At 45.8% G+C, this 18603-nt stretch overlaps 1 protein-coding gene across 3 annotated transcripts in view; it reads left to right on the top strand.

Annotated features, from left to right (window-relative positions):
* Positions 1–18603, top strand: part of LOC146822292 (protein LEG1 homolog) — a 130310-nt gene that overhangs the window by 38982 nt on the left and 72725 nt on the right. The gene's annotated exons all lie outside the window — the stretch shown is intronic.

The raw sequence follows: 18603 nt of genomic DNA, 5'->3' as shown, positions 1-18603 counted from the left end.
AGGCAAACTTATAGACTTTCCTTCTGAATACCTGCCATCTGATATGCCTAGCTATAACATTGGTCACAGTGGCATAGGCGGTAGCTTTTGAATATCTCAATTACAATTAACTTATAGTTTCATTCATCAAAATAACCTACTCATTACCAGTTTGAGTCCCAGCTCCAATAGTCTGGAAATCATTAACAAGGGACTAAGAGGAACAGACAGCATAAATACCAGCTTTCACTGCCTTACTCATAACATCATAACTTTTCTTAAGGGCTGAGTTGTCTCTTTCAACCACTGCATCTTTCACTGAGATGTCGTCTGTCACAACAGAAGATCTTCCAGAAAAAACTGCTCACATGGTTCTTATATTGTCTGAAACAGAAAGATCCAAATCCCCGTTGACTAAAAGGCATTAATTGGTAAGCAATTTGAATATCGGATCTTTCTCAGCATACTTCCAGTTTCTCAACAAAAAGGTGCAAGAGGAGGGATAATCTGGATCTTGCCCAAACTTGTACTGGGTATTTTTTCTTCTTTTAGTCACGTTTTCCTCTAAGAGAATGCAGATCAGTATCAGAAAATGACCTCAGAGGCAGAGTGTTATCCTACATAGTCACCTCCAGATCACTTCAATATTTCTGTAAGAGAAGTAATAAAAATGAATCTGATATTCAGAAATCAACGAAATGCAGGTATCATATCTGCAGTGCTTACTACCACCCCTATCCTGTTCTTCTTGGGAAGTTGCGTACCACTTGGAATGGTGCATGTGATGCTCCATCTTGCTAGTCAAATGACTGCAAACAAGGGCCCATTTACACCAATAACAATGTCTTGCACACATAAAAAAGCTAAGGAAAGGAGGTATAAAACACATCCTTAATCTTCACAGTACTAAGTAGAAGGACCCATAGACTTCTAATACCATTTCTTATGAAGAGAACGGAGGGAGAATATGGTTATTTCTAAAAAGTGGAAACAAGGAGCTTCATTTTTTCTAAAATGATCGTGAAGGTCAGAAATGCACAGCAAACAGTTTTATGCTTTTTAAAGCTAATATTAGTACATTTTGTATTTATTTCCTAACCAAAATTTTGACTTTTCTTGTTTTGAATAGCTTTGCTTTTGATCTTTCTACAAGTTTTCTTTCTCACTTAGTGGGCCACCATGCCTTTCCACGCCTGCACTCAATGTCTACATTTTCATCATGAGAATTTAAACTAAATGTTTACTGGCTGCAATGTGTCCTACAATGTGGTGTTGGCAAGCTGACTAATGACCAGGTGTTTTATTTCCGCCCAGTGAAAGGTAATAAGGAAGAAGGAAGAGCTTCATGTACTGAAACATTGCTTCCTTTTGTGCACAGCCCCCGCAGCAACCCCCACCTATTTACCTGCATTTAACAAAAAAGTGAGCATGTGCAGTGCCATCAAAGGAACTAATCTGTATTTGTGATCAGGAAATAAATGAAAAGGGAAAAATATGAAAAAAATAAGAATACCATGTATCATTGTGTAGTGAAATGAATACATATAGATGACGTTTAGAAATTCATGTTAGTATTTTATTATTGACTGAAACTTAACCTTTGAATATAATCAGATTGTAATTTCATACACCAGCCATTTATTTTTCCATTAGAGTATTCAAGAGTTAGAAACGCCCAAACTGTGATCACAATAATACTTTATTCAGCCCTTCATAGCAGCACACACCTAACACTATGGCTGGACTGCCAGCTCCTCATGAAGGTGCAAGACTCAATAACATTTGTAACCCTTTCATTAGTGGATTATCCAGAACAGAAAGGTTAGCGTGATGTGGTTTATGTTAGTTTTCAGCACTTCCTAGTAACTGGCACCAGGGTCCACCACATTGAATCTTGCCTTGTTACTTGACATATGAACACAAGTAGATTAGTCCATTCTTGCAGCAGGCACTAAATTACTAGTCCCTTTCATTCACAGTGGCACAGCCTTGTGGACCCTCTCCTATGAAGGAGTACGGGTACCATCCTGATTCTTGGTAGTTGTTGGTTGACTCAGGAAGCATGGGAGATACAACTACAAATTGTTCTACAGTGTACACAATTTCAGTTTCTCTGCAGGCAGCAACACGGTTTTTTTAATGTAGAGCACCTAGAACTGAAAGCCCTTTGGGTCCATTTATGCCACAGGTGGGATGGGCTCTCTGGATGGGTTGTCCCAGTGTTCCCACATCTGCATTTACCAGAAGCTGAAACACTGGGTTCAACTTTACCAGCCAGGAAAATTGCGCCAGTAAATGTATATCTTTCAGCCTCAAGTAAATCCCCTCCTTGGCCCTTGCCATGCTGAACCTCTCCTACAGCATGAGAGGAGCATGGAAAGCCACCACCCAGCACACAACCTGCCTTCTCCTTTGACACACTACCCACCTCTCTCCCCACCTCTTGCATTGTCCTCACTTCCATATACTACCTACTCAGGTCAGGCGGAAAATGGGAACATTAATAATCGTGGAAATGTGTTTGGCTGGTCATTTCCAGTCCATGGGAATAGACTTAAGATAGCATGATTTAGATGCATGAACACCAGCCAGAAGCATTATTATCAGCCACATGGTATCTAAACCCGTCTCACTGTAAACTTGATTGAGGACAAAGCGACTTATCTTAATTTATGCAATGTAGATATGAGACATTTGAAGCCCTTTTTCACATAATATGTGGGGCCATATGTAGGTAGCTAAATACCGGTCGGTAACGGCCGAAATTCGGTAAATATGCCGTTACCGACCGGTATTTAGTCAAGTGAGATGTAGGAGTCCAAAAACCAGTTTTCGTTAAATATGAAGCGGTAAATACCGATTCATATTTACCGAATACATATTTACCGAATCGGTAAATATGAAGTGGTAAATATGAAGTGGTAAATATGAAGTGGTAAAACTGAAAAAGACATGTAGGTAAATTCGGTAATTAAAAAATCCATGAAATTCGGTAATTAAGAGTCGGTAATTAACACGGATTGAAAGCAGGTGGTAAGCATCAACAGTGCACATAAGCAATCCCAAAATGCAACAGCATGGACAACATGGCCGCTCTGTATGTCATTGCAAGGCGCCTACGTCTACAGGCAGCAGGACTGAGGATTTGGAGACGGGAGGAACGCATTTACAGACAGCGCATCACACTCTTCCAACTGACTGAGGATGAGATACATGAAAGGTACAGGCTACACCCCCAAACCATCATGGACCTGATAAGGGACCTGCACCCACTCCTGGACCAGCCAACAAGAAGGGCGCATGCCATACGACCACATGTGCAGGTGCTCTGCAGCCTACATCTACTCGCATCTGGCAGTTACCAGGGGGTGATAGCTGCGGTGGGCGGTGTATCCCAGAGTTGCCTGTCCCGTTTCTTCAGGAAGTTCCTGGATGCCATGATGCAGAGAATGCACCACTACATCAGCTTCCCAAACACACAGGCAGAACTACAGAAAACCAAAACTGACTTTTATCACATGGCACAGTTCCCCCATGTCATTGGCTGTATTGATGGCACACACATCCCAATCTGCCCACCAGCTGCCACTGAGCACATCTACAGGAACAGAAAGTCCACCCACTCCATCAATGTGCAGGTAATCTGCGATGCAGGGAACATCATCACTGATATTGTAGCGAAGTTTCCTGGGAGCACCCACGACTCCTACATCTTCCAGAACAGTGGGATCTACACACGGCTGCTTGCCGGTGAATTTAGAGAAGGATACCTGCTAGGTAAGTACCAGTGATGCTCCATTCTACTTAGTGCAAATCATTGTGTATTGAGGCATGTGACTGATGGTTCCCTTATACTCACCTAGGAGACAGTGCATATGCCGTGCGGTCATTCATCCTCACTCCCTACCTACACCCAACAACCCAGAGTGAGAGACGATATAACGTGGCACACAAATCTACACGCAACGTGGTGGAGCGCACGTTTGGGCTATTGAAAAGCAGGTTCCGCTGCCTACACAAGAGCAGAGGCGCACGCCAGTACACACCCATCATCTGTTGCAAGATCATTGCCACTTGTGCAATGCTGCACAACCTTGCCACGAAGAGAGGTACAGAGGTGGAACTAACAGATTTTGAGGACAATGAGGATGATTCAGGTCAGCCAGAGGCCAACGCTGCTGGAGTGCCAACAGCAACAGATGGGAGAGAGAGATGGGCAGAGATCACATGCAACTATTTCTGAGTAAGTAAGGGGACACAGCCAATTGTTGTATGTCATGACGTAGTTTTAATGCGGCACTACGCCACAACACCAAAAATATGCCATTCTGGCAACATTGCGTATGTACAAGGAGTAAGTCCAGGGTTACGTCACCCAATAGTATCTGGCTATGCGGTGCAGCATTAATGCTTGCGTCCACGCGCTACAGTGTGGGATGGCACAGATTGAGCCTCCTCACTACTGCCAACCCCAAGCCGCCTGCTGCTCCTGCAGGTATCTGGGACCAGGGGTGTTATGCTGCTCCTGCTGCTGGTGTCGATGCTTTCTGCAGCATCCCCTGCACCAGTTGTGGCCGCCTGACTAGTCAATAGCACCTCAAGTGCACTTGTGACCTGCACCATCCCCCGAGACACGTCGCTGCTGCAGTGTGTCAGGCCCTCCTGCATAGACGCAGAGCGCCGGCAGAGTAGTGATGTGGCAGTTGCCAGCCGGTTGAGTGCCCTGGTGTGACTGTCCCTCCTCTGCCGTTCCCGGCGCCGTGCAGCTCTGTCAGCATCATATTTGCTGCACAACAGCTTGATGGACTGGGAGATGTCCTGAATGCCGGCTGCCATGTCACCCATCCCCACCGCCATTGTGCTGATGTTCCTGTCCATGTTAGTAAAAGTGGTTTTCAGTCCACGCATATGTCGCTGCACTGACATAACTGCCTTTGTTTGCAGGCGCTGTTGCTTCAGCATGTTGCCCTCGAGCCCCGAGAAGACCCCATGGCTGTCGACGTCTGCTGGTGGACTCTGCACCCGCGACCTGCGGCGCCGTCTTGCACTCGTGTGTTCTCCCTGTGAGGTGGAGGGCACAGTGGCATGGCTCCCATCCTGGGGCATAGTGTTTGGCTCCGGGCCCCTGCTGTCGTCAGATGAGGTCTCTAACGCTCGCAACCTGGCAGCAGCACGCCTCCTCGACCTCACGAATGCAGGCGGTGATGTGGCCGGTGACTCAAACATGAGTGGCGATGCAGGCTGTGGTTGAGGCGACGCTGGCTGTGGTTGAGGCGATGCTGGCTGTGGTGTTGGTGATGCTGGCTGTGGTGTTGGTTGATGCTGGCCGTGGTAGTGGTGATGGTGGCTGTGGCAATGCTCCCTGGGCGGAACTTGTGCTGGCCAGAGCTGACCTGTCTTGCCGGTGTGCCCTCTCTCCTGTAGCAGGTGCAGTCCTGCGCGATGTTACATCTGTGGACAGAAATGCAACATCAGCTCAGTGTACCTGAAGCCCTGCATTGCTAGCATCAAAATAAATTCATGTAACACTCTCACATTGTCCCCTGCATCCTTTTGGCTGATATGTGTACCATGCATTGTTGTTCTGTGCTATTCAGTTCACGGTTGGGGTTTCCCTGACTACATCTCCCATAATGCATTGCCTGTCTGCACTAACACATGGACTGGAGTGGGATACTCATTTCACTATGGGGGATGTGGGATAGGGGTAGGGGGGGCTACATTGCTGTGCATTCGTCTTACCTTGTTGGGTGGCGGCTCTGGCAGAGCTGTCGGCATCCCCAAGCCCCACGACACTCTCGGGCTCTATTGTCGACTCCACCAGCTCCTCCAGTTCGGTGAGGGCAGGTGCCCTGTTAATTCCACCTCCTGTCCGGCTGGCCTCCTTCTGTATTTCCCCCATCTTCCTCTTTGTGACGATCCTCAGGTCGTACCAGCGCTTTTTCAGTACCTCTGTCCCTGGGGGTCACTCCAACAGCATTGACCTGCTCCTGGATTCCCAGCCAGATATTGCGCTTCTCGGACTCTGGCACTTGCAGGGACTGTCTCCCAAACAGCTTCTGGTGCTGCTTCACCACCTCCTCCACTAGCACCTGGAGTTCCCTGGGGCTGAACTTCTGCTTCCCCCTCCTTTCCCCTCCATCTCTCTGTGTCCTCTGGCTGGACATAGTGATTCTGAGCTGCACAATCAGGCACTGGCTCCCTGCCTCTCCTCTGCACTCCCAGCCTCTCCAGGGTCTGTTGATTGTGTGCACCTGCCTGGGTGTGGCCACTTCCTGGTTGGGTGGGGTGTGGTTGCACAGGATTGGCTGTTTCATCCAGTCATGTGTTTTCATTTTTCCGATTCGGTAAATACCGATTCGGTATTTACCGATTCGGTAAATACCACTTCGGATTTTACCGATTCGGTAAATACCACTTCGGAATTTACCGATTCGGTAAATACCAGCTCGGTATTTACCGAATCGGACAATTCCGATTCTTGAATACCGAATGTTACCGATTTGGTAATTATTACCGAATTGATACCTACATATAACTTACCGATTCATAAATACCGATTCGGTAAAGTTCGGTATTTAAGAATCGGTAAATTTTATTTACCTACATGAGGCCCTTGGTGTTTTAGAAGTAGGACAACGTTATTCTCAAAAGTCAGCAGTTTAAACAACAGTTTCTTTGAATATGTTCAGCTACAAAAGCCCAATGTAAGGGAAAACTGGGCTGATTTAGTATGTGTGGGACGTAGGCAGTGGGCAAATTGATGAACCTGGTGATAATCAAAGGGACACTTGCTAAGTGGCCATTACGGCGATCATATTTTTATATTATCCAACTGTTGAAAACCAATCATGACTATTGAATTATGTAATCCTCAGCTCCTTTCAATATCAAAAAGATGTAAATGAAGCAAGCTTGCTCCCTGAGCATTATTCCTTCTCCATTAACTAATTTCGTAAAAACACACATTCTGGGTATAAAAGCCACAATGACAGCAGATGAAACTTTTGCTTGACCTTAACTGGGGGCATCCAAGAAATTGACAACTCATCTGCAAGATAGGCTGAATGTCAAGCCCAGCTTCGCAGGATTTGGTTGCAGCAGAAAATGGTTCACCTCCAGATATGACCCACACCCAACCACGAAGGGGAACTGGGTGTGCGAAAGATCAGGCGGGGGAAAGGAAGGGAAGGGACAGCAGTGGATAAAAGGATCTGAAATGACAAAACAGACAATGATAATACACAGCAAGAATGTCTACTCTCAATAAGGTCTCACTAGTATGCGAGTATACCTGTATCAACCAAAAAGCCACAACACCTGAACTCAGCTGGCCCGCCTAATGCTCTCCTCGAACCTAGTAAAACAAAAGAAGACAAACTGAAGTCACACGCTTCACGTTACAGTCACGCACAGCGCTACCATGTCTACCCTAGCATTCCCTTACATAAGCAGCTTGTTCGAGGGGCGGTCCGGCGTCCGTGACACGCTGTGGAAAAGAATTGTCCCGCACCCAAAAGGCTATAAACACAAAATCCACTGGAGATGAGAAAGCTCTCCCAGGCTGCCTCCCTAAAGTCTCGAATGAATTCCCCAAAAGTCTCGAATGGTTTCCCTAATAAAGGTTCCGTAAGGCTTCTTTGCCTTTTTTTATGTCTACTCAGATACCAGAGACGGTGCACATGCGGATCCTTTCCCTATGTGTCACAGCTCCCGCTCCGATGACTACAGGCAACAGGGCACCCAACCGCGGTTTGCTCACCTGCCGGTTGATGCCTATCCCTCTAAGGAGTCGCGCTGCAACTCTTCAGTTACTCGACGGACACGACACTGGTGCCACACGTACTCACGTACTGCCCTCTCCGTGTCCGCTCGCGTCTTCCTTCGGAGCTTCGTCTCCGTCCGCAAACCCAACGGCGCTCTGATTCCTCACTCCTTCGCTGCTCGCCGAGGAAGAGTTCAATCCTTGGTTCAAAATTACGCGCAACTTCCGGTGCGCCCGCACTCCCTATATCCTGTGAGCCTCAGGGGCTCCTGGGTATTGTAGTTCGTAGGATTTTTTTCGGGAGGCGCGGCCATGGTCGGATCCTGACAGTTGGTCCCCCTCCCCTAGCGCCTTCCAGGCCCAGGTTTCAGAGGGAATCTGCGGTGAAAGGAACGTATGGCTCTGGGTGCATGTACATTCCTCCATGGTTCCCAGGAGTCATCTTCTGTTGGATAACCTTTCCAGGAGATGAGATACCACAGTTCTCCTCTCCTCAGCTTGGAATCTTTGATGCTTCGGACTTCGTATTCCAGGCCTTCATCTTGCAACACCGGAGGTGGTGCTCGTTGGCGGGCCCCACGTGCTGGCTTTAGAAGACTACAATGGAACACCGGATGTATGCGAAGTGTACTGGGCAACTTTAATTTGTATGTTACTGGATTGATCTGACGGAGCACCTGGTAGGGTCCTATGTAACGCGGATGAAAGATGCTTCGTATTTTAAATCGTATATTCTTAGTTGACAACCAGACTCGATCTCCGATCTGGTATTGTGGTCCCTTCCGTCGGTGTTGATCTTCCCATCTTTTGTAAGTCGCTTTAGCTTGTTGCAAATGCTTTTTTACCTGGCGATGTACCGAAAGAAGTTTCCTGGCTTGTGACAGAACCGTGGGTTGGTTTCTTACTTCTTCGGGGATGGAGATTGGCAGAACCTTCGCTTCGAATCCAAACGTGGCATGGAACGGTGAGAGGCCAATGGAGCTATGCCATGTATTGTTATAGGCCAATTCCGCCATCCAAAGCATGTCGGTCCATGAATCCTGAGCCTTGCTGGCGTAACATCGAAGGTACTTCTTCAGGGTTTGGATCAACCGCTCCGTTTGTCCATCTGTCTGAGGGTGGAAGCTGGTTGACAGAGAAGATTCGATTTGTAGTGCTTTACACCAAACTTTCCAAAACCTCGCTACAAATTGCGAGCCTCTGTCTGAAATAAAGACTTCCGGTAGGCCGTGCAACCGGACCACGTGGGTTAAGAGGAGCTGTGCCGTGGCGCTGGCTGTTGGGAGGTTAACGCAAGGGATAAAATGCCCCATTTTTGTGAGTCCATCCACCACCACCATGATGGCTGAGTTTCCCTTCTCCTTGGGTAATCCGGTGACGAAATCCATATTGATGTGTTGCCATGGGCGACGGGGAGTGGGTAACGGTAGAAGCATTCCTAGTCTTCCCCTTGTGTCGGTTTTTTCTCTTGCGCATACTTCACATTGCGCTACCCAGGACTTGATGTCGTTGGGGAGAGATTTCCACCAGAAATGGCGTTGTACTAATTGCAAGGTTTTTCTTATTCCTGGATGTCCTGCTAGTGGGGAAATATGACACCATTCGAACGCCTTTTTCTGTAGTTCCTTTGACGGCAAGAATACCTTATCTTTATAGAAAGGTAACCCGTCTTTTACTGACCGTTCTTCCTTGTCTTGCGCCCAGTTGTCCCAATTCCTGTGTGGATGCAGTTTTCTTATGTCCGATAGGAAATTCTCAACTCGTACTACACACAGTACCTTTGAGGGATGGATTATGGGTTCCATCTTGTGTTCCCGAGGGACCTGATCGGTGGTTTTCTGTCTGGACAAGGAGTCCGCCTTTTTGTTGTCCACCCCTGGACGATAGGTCACCACAAACTCGTACTCTGCGAAGAACAACATCCACCTCATTTGTCTTTGGGAAAGGTGTCTCGCGGATTTCATATATTGGAGGTTTCTGTGGTCTGTATATACTGTGACAGGATGTTGGGCTCCCCATAGATAATGTCTCCATTCTTGAAAGGCTTTCTTAATTGCTAAAAGCTCCTTTTCGGCCACAGTATAGTTTCTTTCAGCGGGGTTGAGTTTTCTGGACATATATGCCACGGGGTGTAGCTGACCGGTGTCTTTATCCCTTTGCGATAAAATGGCTCCTACTGCCTCATCTGAGGCATCCGCTTCAACCGCGAAAGGGTGCTCTGGTTGTGGGTGCGCTAGTATGGGAGCCGTCGTGAAAGCGGTTTTTAGGTATACAAACGCTGCATTCGCTTCGTCGGTCCATTGGAACGGCACTCCTTTTTTGAGCAGTCTCGTGATTGGTACGGCTACCTGGGAAAAATGTTGGATAAATCTGCGGTAGTAATTTGCAAAGCCCAAGAAGCTTTGAACCTCCCGTACGTTCATGGGAATAGGCCATTCTTGGACTGCAGCCACCTTTCTCTCAGCCATGCACAACCCCGCTGGACTAAGCATAACTCCTAGAAACTCCACCTGCGTCACTCCGAATTCGCACTTACTTAACTTGCAGTAAAGTGAATGCAATCTTAGGGTATGTAGTACTCGAAGTACATGTTGAACGTGTTCTTCTGTGGTGTCCGAGTATATAAGGATGTCGTCAATATACACTACGACACAAACATCCACATAGTCTTTCAGGACATCGTTTAGAAAGTACTGGAATGCCGCCGGGGCGTTACACAACCCGAACGGCATTACAGTATATTCGAATAACCCATATCGGGTTTTAAACGCCGTTTTCCACTCATCCCCGGCCCTCACGCGCACCAAATGGTATGCACCACGTAAATCTAAACGTGTGTATATTTTGGCTCCTTTAACTTGGTCCAGCAGGACCGGGATGAGTGGTAATGGGTATCTATTGCGAATGGTGTTTTTATTTAGAACGCGGTAGTCCACACACGCTCTCAATTCCCCGTTCGCCTTCGGTATAAAGAACAGGGGAGAAGCCGCAGGGGAACGTGATGGTCTTATAAACCCTATAGCTAGGTAATGATCTAAATATTCTCTTAGGTGCCTAGTTTCGGGCACCGAAAGGGCATACACCCTACAAGCTGGGATGGTGGCTCCCTCTACCAGGTCTATCCGACAATCGTAGTCCCTGTGGGGAGGCAGTTGCTCGGCTTCCTTTTCACTAAAAACATCCTGATACTGTGAGTACTCTGCCGGTAATGAAACGTCCTTTTCAGCGGCAGTGGCTACTGAGTGAGAAGGGGTCAAAGACTCGCTCTGTGAGCTGCAAGTATTGGAAACGAGGTGGTCCCGGCAATGGTCGGAAACGAAGTGCACCGTCTTTTTTCTCCAATCTATCGTAGGGTTGTGGTGTCTTAACCACGGCATGCCCAGAATCACCTCATATTGGGGGACATCAATTATGTTAAGTGAGATCATTTCTTGGTGTTTCTCCTCCCCTACTCCCACACTCATGAGCAGCTCATCGGTTTGTTCTACAATTAGCCCCGATTTTAACGGTTTGCCGTCCACCGCGAAGACTTCCTCCGCGGTCCTCCTCGGTACCCTAAGTAACCCCAGTTTCGTAACCAGCCCGCTGTCAATAAAGTTCCCGGTGGCTCCCGAATCCACCATAGCCTTAATCGTAAAACAGGAATCTCCCTGAGTGAGTGTACTGGGGAGCACGATATGTGTTTCTGTATCGTGGGCCTCGGTTTTTGCCAGGGACGGCAGAAGCCAGCCGGATTCCTTATCTTGTTCTCCCGTTATCTCCGTCTCTGCAGTACCTATCGGGGCCAACGTGGACACGGCTACTTTCTTTGGTCTAGTCCAAACTTCGTTGGATTTCGGTTTTGTGGGACAGTCCCGGACGTAATCTCCTTTTTTGCCACAGTACATACATAAGCCTTGTACCCTTCGGCTCTCTCTCTCTTCTCTGGTTAACGGACTCTTTACTACTCCTATTTCCATAGGTTCAGAAGGGGCTTCAGGGCTTAACGTCACCTTGCGTTGCGGTCTCTCACCTCTGTACGCTCCCCTATCCCACCTTTTCTTTTCTCCCCTTTCCATCATCCTCCCATCTAAGTGCAAGGTCAAGTTAATCATGTCGGTACAGGTGCTGGGCTGAGGGTCTATTTGCGCCAGCACGTCCTTCATTTCATCACGTAGTCCTTGATAATATAAGGACATACGTTTTTCCTCCGGCCAGGCTGTTTCTGCTACCAGCCGTTGAAATGTGGTTAGATAAGTAATCAAATCCCCTCTCCCTTGTTTTAGTTCGAGTAGTTCCTTATCTGCACTAAGCGTGGTAGCTCGTCTGTCAAACACTTTTTCAAACTCTGACCTGAAAGCATCCCAGTCTGATAATACATCGTCATTGTTTCTGACAAGAGGGACAGCCCAATTAGCTGCATCCCCTACCAGATAGGAAATGGCGAATGCCACTCGGGAGTGATTAGTCGGAAAGGATGCTGGTTTGCAGGAAAAATGAAGCAGGATTTGAGTCAAAAAGACTTGCACCTTCAAGGGATCCCCTGCATACCTCTCGGGAGTTGCCAGGGGTATGGGTGGAGGTATAGTTACTTGAATCTGCGAAGCCACCGAGGCGACGTCAAAAGGATTCCGTGACAACCGCTCTACTCTATCTCTTAGGGCTGCGGCTTCTGCTTTAGAAGCGGCCAACTCATGCTGAACAGCCAATAGCGCCTGAAGAACCTCATCCAGGGTGGCCATGGTCTACCGCAACCGAACCGGGCAAAGCTATAATTCGTGGGCGCGTAATTCTGTCAAGCCCAGCTTCGCAGGATTTGGTTGCAGCAGAAAATGGTCCACCTCCAGATATGACCCACACCCAACCACGAAGGGGAACTGGGTGTGCGAAAGATCAGGCGGGGGAAAGGAAGGGAAGGGACAGCAGTGGATAAAAGGATCTGAAATGACAAAACAGACAATGATAATACACAGCAAGAATGTCTACTCTCAATAAGGTCTCACTAGTATGCGAGTATACCTGTATCAACCAAAAAGCCACAACACCTGAACACAGCTGGCCCGCCTAATGCTCTCCTCGAACCTAGTAAAACAAAAGAAGACAAACTGAAGTCACACGCTTCTCGTTACAGTCACGCACAGCGCTACCATGTCTACCCTAGCATTCCCTTACATAGGCAGCTTGTTCGAGGGGCGGTCCGGCGTCCGTGACACGCTGTGGAAAAGAATTGTCCCGCACCCAAAAGGCTATAAACACAAAATCCACTGGAGATGAGAAAGCTCTCCCAGGCTGCCTCCCTAAAGTCTCGAATGAATTCCCCAAAAGTCTCGAATGGTTTCCCTAATAAAGGTTCCGTAAGGCTTCTTTGCCTTTTTTTATGTCTACTCAGATACCAGAGACGGTGCACATGCGGATCCTTTCCCGATGTGTCACAGCTCCCGCTCCGATGACTACAGGCAACGGGGCACCCAACCGCGGTTTGCTCACCTGCCGGTTGATGCCTATCCCTCTAAGGAGTTGTGCTGCAACTCTTCAGTTACTCGACGGACACGACACTGGTGCCACACGTACTCACGTACTGCCCTCTTCGTGTCCGCTAGCGTCTTCCTTCGGAGCTTCGTCTCCGTCCGCAAACCCAACGGCGCTCTGATTCCTCACTCCTCCGCTGCTCGCCGAGAAAGAGTTCAATCCTTGGTTCAAAATTACGCGCAACTTCCGGTGCGCCCGCACTCCCTATATCCTGTGAGCCTCAGGGGCTCCTGGGTATTGTAGTTCGTAGGGTTTTTTTCGGGAGGCGCGGCCATGGTCGGATCCTGACACCGAAGGCCTCAACATTGTCACAAATAGAGTCAAGCCAGGTCTTTCAACAGAAGAAGTGGGTTACACATTTTCTTTGCACATTTGGTTGAGAGATGACGTCAGAGATCAGTGCTAATGAACAGTAGTGTCATGGCCTTAGATTGGGTTCACTGATTGAATATCAATGTAACAAACATCGATATTCTAAATGTCGGAAAAAAAATATCCACTGCAAAAATATCGATTTCAATACCTTAACAGGTAAGTACAAAAATATTGAATAAAAAATATTGAGGTAAAAAATATCGATGTAACAAACATCAATGTTCTAAATGTCGGGAAAAAAATATCCACTGCAAAAATATCGATTTCAATACCTTAACAGGTAAGTACAAAAATATTGAATAAAAAATATTGAGGTAAAAAATATAGATGTAAAAAACATCGATTTCAAAATATATATAAAATGAAATATATATTAAATATAATAAATATGAATATAATTAATAACAAAATAAATTAAATTTAATATGCATTTTAACTACATATTACAAATAAACTTAATTTAAAAAATATAAACACACAAACATAAACATGTATACATGTATTTACTTAAAAATTATTCATTAACTATTATCTTTATTTAATTTTTAAACGTTAAAATTATCTAAAAATAATATACATACATATATATATATATATATAAACCATGCATTAACCCATGTAGGGCAGAAGGTGTTCCATCCAGGATGAACCCTGGGATGCATGCCTTGTGACATGCAGCTTTACTGGTGCTTATCTGTCGATTCCTTGTGAGGAATGCCATGTATACAACAGGCTGCTTCCTGATACCATATCCAGGTATGGGGCCGGGGCTCACCCATAGATCAGGCCAGGCAGAGGGTTGCAGCCCTTATGCTGTCAGCTGCAGACATTGGGTAAGGTATGGCCATCTAGAGCCTCTAGAACATCTAGAATCACTTACATCATAGTCAGACTGTTTATCTTGTTTACCATGTTTGTAATGCTGGTTACCTTGCTTTATTTCATCTGCCTAATTATCTCAGCTCACTCTTAATATGTTAGATTGTGATTGTTTCAATAAATATATTGAGAACTTTTCTTGCATCTTTGTCTCCCCTCAGCATGCATGAGTAGCTGAGTGAAAGGAGTACAATCTGTTTTTATGATTTCTCTGGTGAGTCGGAGTGTCATGTTCAGGTTCCCATAATCACCTTTGAACTCAGTGGGTCTGGAGATTTGGGTGACACTCAGTCTCCCATGCTTTTTTGTTAGTATGTCCCACACACGGAGTCCTATTACCAAAGTAGGAATTGCATAACATGATCTATAAATATCCCATGTGGTTGTCTGCCATGGCAGGGGTGGTTATTACCTCTGTCCCCTGGTAGATGTGGACTAGGCCTGGGCCAAATTTCCGTTCCGTTTGCGGAAATTGCGATAATTTGGCATATTCGCGTTCCGCGGGAAAGCGCGAAAATGTCAAAATTTCCGCATTCCGCAGCCTAGCGATAATTTGCTTCTTGCTCGCGCTGTAAAATAATACATCCTCGCGCGCGCGCAATCGCCTTACCTGAATCCCCGCGTTCGCCGACAAGTTTTCCCGATCCGGTCGCGTTCTCCACGAGATGTTGGATTGTTGGTAGCCATTTGCACTGTCTCGCGACAGTTCGCGCCCGCAGTAACGTCATGCGTCGCGCGATCACGTCTTTCTTCTTGCGATCATGCACCGCGAGACAAGTCAAAAAAAGATGGCCGCGCCTGCGAGCAACCGCATGGGTAAGTTGGCGAGCCGCTACCACGCAGAAAATGCCGCGAACAGGCGGGAAAAAAACTTCCGCATCTTCGCGATATTTCCGCGTGTTTGCGGAGATTTTTAACATTTTCGCGATAATTTGCGAAAGTGAATTTCGCAAATTCCGCCCACCCCTAATGTGGACCACAAGCCAAGTTGAATAGGTCCTAAGTCTTTCAGGGAGGGGTACATGCTGCACTGAGTAGGTATTTCAGTAAACAGTGAAGGAAGGAATGGTTTGGCATCTTCTTTTGATATTTCCTGAAGGGTATTTTTGTAATGTTTGACATGTTTCAGAGTTTGTTTAAGACAGTGTTTATTTGAGCTGGTGGTTGCTAATGGTTACCCACTGCACTCATGTTTGGGGACCAGCACTTATTTTTCCACATCAGACATTCACCAAAAACAAGAGAGCAAAAAACACAAAGGGAAAGTAGGGAAAGTAGGAGCAAGAGAAAGACCAAAAACTGACACAAAATAATAAAGGTGGAACCTGTAAGAGTGAGATAAAGTGGCCATGTGTGTGGGTCAGGTGGTATATTAAAGAGCTCAAGGAATAAATAAGAGCAAACCCAAGGGTCAAGATAATCTTAACCAGAACTGCCAGATGGTGCTTTCAGCTATCTCCACATTCCGCTCACCATTGTGACCTACAATGCAACTGCATTGAGACTGGAAACTCCGGAGGGTGGATGGGAAAATCAAACTGATCATTATGACATGCACAGTAATTTTTGAGTCTCCTTGCTTCTCCAATAGTCACTCAAACCAAAACACGGTCAAAAGAATGGATCAAATGGAGCCAGCACCTCATGTCTCCCCCAAAAAGGTTAAGTGATCCTGTTACTGGGTGCTTGATTACAAGAAATGAAAGAGCTCAGGTATTCGTGTCCACTTGCCTAGCAGCAACCATTGCATTATAAGACAAATCCTCTCATCAAGAGAGTGCCTGCTTAAGAGATACATATGGAAGCCAGCCCTCTTGAGGGGGTTCCCTTTTAATGCTGTGAGGTTAGTGGGCATCAAAATTGTTTGTTCCGGTAGCTCAAAGACAAATAATCAACATTGAGTCAACACTGACAAGAACAAAATTAAGTAGCAGGATAGGAGGAGTGGTGGTCTCTGACAATTCCCCTCAAGCACAAGGATGCAGACAGGAGCTGACGCAGTGGAACTTCTGCTCTTCTACTAATGTACAATACAACAGAGACAAAAGTAAACCCTTGAAAAATGCAGTTGGTGGATCCAAGTCATGATGGACACATCATTAAAGAAGTGGATAAGGGATCACCTAATCATACCACTGGGTGAAAGAGGGCTGATCTCAAACCTTCTGAGTATGTTGTGTTGACATGAGCTCTGGCAAACAGCTAGAACTGACTGTAGCCAGACATAAAAACATCTGCGAGCTGTATTTGTAGAGCTCTAAGGAATCAGTGCCTACTTCCCCAGAGGATAGGTTATGAGGCAGTAGCGTCCTGAAATGGCTTTATTGTCGACATAACATCACTTTTGAGCTGGCTAGTGAATACAATTCAAGAACTGTTCATGTGGCACCAGTGCGTATGAGAAGTATATTTAGAGCATGATGTATGAAAAGGCAGGTCACAAGGAGTGAGGAAAATTGTGATGCAGCCTTTGGGACCTGCCTGCCATTTTACAATGAAATTTGTGTTCTAATTGGCCACATTGCAAAATATTCAGGGCCCGATTCACAGAACTAACTTAAGACAAAATCCTAAACTTACTACCATTTTGGTATTCACAGAAGGCACTTACTCATTTTGGTATTCACAGAAGGCACTTACTCATTTCGGTATTCACAGAAGTTAGGAGTCCTAACTTTAGGACTCCTAAATGCCTTCTGTGAATACAGAAAGTCTTAAAATTAGGATTTTTCTCAGTTTAGTAGTAGTATAGTTAGGACTCCTAACTTTAGAACTCCTAAATGCCTTCTATGAATACCGAAAGTCTTAAAATAAGGATTTTTCTCAATTTAGTAGTAGTAAAGTTAGGACTCCTAACTTTAGGACTCCTAAATGCCTTCTGTGAATACCGAAAGCCTTAAAATTAGGATTTTTCTTAGTTTAGTAGTAGTAAAGTTAGGAGTCCTAACTTTAGGACTCCTAAACTGAGAAAAATCCTAATTTTAAGACTTTCGGTATTCACAGAAGGCATTTAGGAGTCCTAAAGTTAGGACTCCTAACTTCTGTGAATACCAGAGTGAGTAAGTGTCTTCTGTGAATACCGAAATGAGTAAGTGCCTTCTGTGAATACGAAAATGGTAGTAAGTTTATGATTTTGTCTTAAGTTAGTTCTGTGAATCCGGCACTCAGTGTCTTTGGGTCTCTGAACAATGTTCGTAATGGATATCAATCAGGCAGGTTGCTATTTAGGACTCCATGAGATTTCCTACGAGCACAGTGATGGAGGTCAGCAAGGAGCAGCAGATCAGGGAGACTGCCTTCACACACCCCACTAATTGTGATTCTGAATGAGTTGAGGTTAGAATCCATGTCCCAGGGTTCCAAAATGGGCATGTTTTTCTCTAGACAACATTGGCTCTTCTCAATAAATCTTTTCCTCTGTTCCCACATAATAAGTCCACTGCAGAGGCCTTTGTTTGACCTCATGATGCTAGGTTCCAATCCCTGCACTTCCTCTCAGACTTTCATCTTTATTAGGTCGATAAAATGAGTACCATTGGGAAACAATAAACATCTTTTATTCAGCGCCAAGATTCGTTTGGGTGAATGTGCCCTCTTCAAATGCATGTGTTAATGTGCCGACCACCAGATTATTCATCAATTATACAGTTTATAGTTGGGGTAAAGTAAGGTACATATAAAGAAGAAGGCAAGGAGACCAACTATGCTACCACACTCACGCATGCATGCTGAGAAGGAATTGGTTGCGGTGCTTCGATCCCTGCCAGACAATGTTGTCAGTCTCTATGGCGCACAATTGATTTAAATGATGGTTACTTCACCCATCATCAAATAAACCTCCCCCACCACCACCATCATGGACAAGTGCTGACTTTCATTCTATTAACTGATTTTGATCATATTAATTGTTTTTGTTTATTTTGTCACATACAAATATATATGTTTAATCTCGTATTTGAAATAGTGGAACCTCTTCCATACTCCAGCTATTGTCCCCCAGCAAACAGAGAGATACTGGAATACATCACAAGAGCACTTTCAGGGTGTCATTTGACAATCTGTACCTTATTAGCAAATGTAAATGAAAATCGGGCTGC

This window comes from Triturus cristatus, chromosome 6 (genome assembly GCF_964204655.1).
Source record: "Triturus cristatus chromosome 6, aTriCri1.1, whole genome shotgun sequence".
Classification (NCBI taxonomy): domain Eukaryota; kingdom Metazoa; phylum Chordata; class Amphibia; order Caudata; family Salamandridae; genus Triturus; species Triturus cristatus.
Note: the sequence above shows the minus strand (reverse complement) of the source record. Positions and strands in the feature narration are given on the sequence as shown.